Source organism: Tachyglossus aculeatus, chromosome 23 (assembly GCF_015852505.1).
Source record: "Tachyglossus aculeatus isolate mTacAcu1 chromosome 23, mTacAcu1.pri, whole genome shotgun sequence".
In the NCBI taxonomy this organism is placed as follows: domain Eukaryota; kingdom Metazoa; phylum Chordata; class Mammalia; order Monotremata; family Tachyglossidae; genus Tachyglossus; species Tachyglossus aculeatus.
The window spans coordinates 27,145,048-27,148,004 of NC_052088.1; positions in this window are offsets into that span (position 1 = coordinate 27,145,048).

Here is a 2,957-nt window from a genome sequence, read left to right on the forward strand (position 1 = left end):
CCTAAACTACGCCAGGATAGGGCACGCTGGCCTGTAGGCCCAATGGGATTTTTTATACAATGGACCTGTTGTGAAACTGATTTTGTTTGCTTCAGGAATGACTAACAAGAAAAACGGAAGGGCTCCTGATTCATTCAATCGTATTTATTGAGCGCTTACTCTGTGCAGAGCGCTTTACTAAGTGTTTGGGAAGTACAATTCAGCAATAGATAGAGACAATCCCTGCCCACAATGGGCTCACAGTCTAGCAGGGGGGAGAAAGATATCCAAACAAGTAAGCAGGCATAAATAGATATGATTTAAATAAACAGAATTATAGCTATATACACATCATTAATACAAATACATAGAATGATAATTATAAATGTGTACATGTATTCACAAGTGCTGTGGGGCGGGGGAGTAGAGCAAACGGAGAGAGTCGGGGCAATGGGGTGTGGGGGGTGGGGGATGCCATCAGTGGGTCTAGACTGATAATAAAATAAATTCAATAATTTATTCAATTCAATTTATTCAATTTAATTCAATAATTCATTCAATAAATACGATTGAATGAATGGGTCAGTACTTAGGGTACTGAATTTAATTCAATTCAATTTATTCAATTCAATAATTCATTCAATAAATACGATTGAATGAATGGGTCAGTACTTAGAGGCAAGTGTAAAAATATTTCTAAATTCACAAGTGTCGCATACAGCATGGCATAGTGATAGAAAACAAGCCTGGGAGTCATAGGTCATGGGTTCTAATCCATCACGTGTCTGCTGTGTGGCCTTAGGCAAGTCGCCACACTTCTCTGGGCCTCAGTTACCTTATCTGTAAAATGGGGATTGAGACTGTGAGCCCCACGTGGGACAGGGACTGTAACCCACCCAATTTGCTTGTATAAACCCCAGCTCTTCATACAGTGCCTCGTACATAGTAAGCGCTTAATACCATACTCAGTATTATTATTACAAATACGACCCAAGCTGGACTTGATCCTATAAAGGGAAGAGTAACTTCAGGGATGGACTTTTTTTTAAATAATGGAATTTTCATTCATTCATTCAATCGTATTTATTGAGCGCTGTGTGCAGAGCACTCTACTAAGCGCTTGGGAAGTACAAGTTGGCAACATATAGAGACGGTCCCTACCCAACAGCGGGCTCACAGTCTAGAAGAATAATAATAATGGCATTTTATTAAGTGCTTACTATGTGCAAAGCACTGTTCTAAGTGCTGGGGAGGATACAAGGTAATCAGGTTGTCCCTCGGGGGGCTCACAGTCTTCATCCTCATTTTACAGATGAGATAACTGAGGCCTAGAGAAGTGAAGTGACTTGCCCAAAGTCACATAGCTGACAATGGGCGGAGCCAGGATTTGAACCCATGACTTCTGACTCCAAAGCCCGTGCTCTTTCCATTAAGAACTTACTATGTGCCAGGCATTGTACTAAGGGCTGGGGTAGATACAAGATAACCAGATTGGACAGAGTCCATATCCCACAGGGGGCTCACAATATTAATCTCCATTTTACAGTTGAAGTAACTGAGGCCCATCATCAATCGTATTTATTGAGCGCTTACTATGTGCAGAGCAGAGAAGTTAAGTGACTTGCCCAAGTGTGACCACTTAGGCCTTGGCCAGGCCAACTCCATTTTGTAACAAGCCACCATTTGGTGTGAACGAATACATCACGTATCTCGTGGCGCCAACCCAAGAATTGTGGTGGGCCCCTTGATTCTGAAAACCCACAAGGTCACTGAAGCCGGATCATTGGTGATGATCAATAAGGATGAAAACCCACAAGGTCGTTGGAGTGGAGAATTCTGATGTGCTTTTTTTTTTCTTTTTTTAAATAGAATTTGTTAAGTGCCTATTATGTGCCAGGCACTGTTCTAAGCACTGGGGTAGATACAAGATAATCAGGTCGGTCACATTCCCTGTCCAACATGGGGCTCACAGTTTGAATTTCCATTTTACAGATGAGGGAACTGAGGCACCCAGAGAAGTGAAGTGACTTGCCCAAGGTCATGCAGCACAGGAGTGGCGGAGCCGGGATTAGAACTCAGGTCCTTCTGGTTTCCAGGCCCTTGCTCTATCCATTAGACCACGGTCTTACTACATGATCCTCCCAAACGTGACAATGAAGTGGGAAGGACAGAAATTAGAACGGTACATCTGAAGGAGAGTCTCCACAAACTCTTTGTAGTAGACTGGAACTCTGTCCAATCTATTTATTTAAATAAATAAATATGATTGATGATGTCACACCAACACAGCAACGGGGACGCCCACTCTGTCAGACCCTACATGGTGCCAAGTAACTGATCGGACCTCCTCTCCGGAGCAGGGAGAAGTGAGTATTCCTGCTGGGAACTTTATTGCTCGGTGTTTGGAAAGGTAGCCGTCCCCGGGTAATTCTGAAACGTAGCCCCTGGAGACAACTGGTGTCTCCTTCCTGGTTCCACTGGCTGTTAAAAATTGGGGACCACGCTGGCCGCTTAACTGTATTCCTCCCAAGTGGGAAACATTCGTGGGTAGGAGCCGGGTGTGTCACCACAAGCGAATAAAGCATAAGCGCATTCCTTATGAGTGGGAAGCGTTTATGGGGCAGGCACTTCACCATGTGGGAAAAACTAAATAAGTGTATTCCGAGGGAAAGTTCAATTTGCCATGTGAAAGATTTATTTTGGACTCCACTCTCTCACTCGCCCCAGGCCGATCCTCGAACCCATCCTCACCCAACATGTGACATCAAGGTCACAAAGCAGGCAAGTGGCGGAACTGGGGTAGATACAAGATAATCAGGTTGGACCCAGTCCCTGTCCAACATGGGGCTCACATTTTTAATTCCCATTTTACAGATGAGGGAACTGAGGCACAGAGAAGTGAAACGACTTGCCCAAAGTCACACAGCACACAAGTGGCGGAGCCGGCATTAGAACCCAGATTCATCTGATTCCCAGTC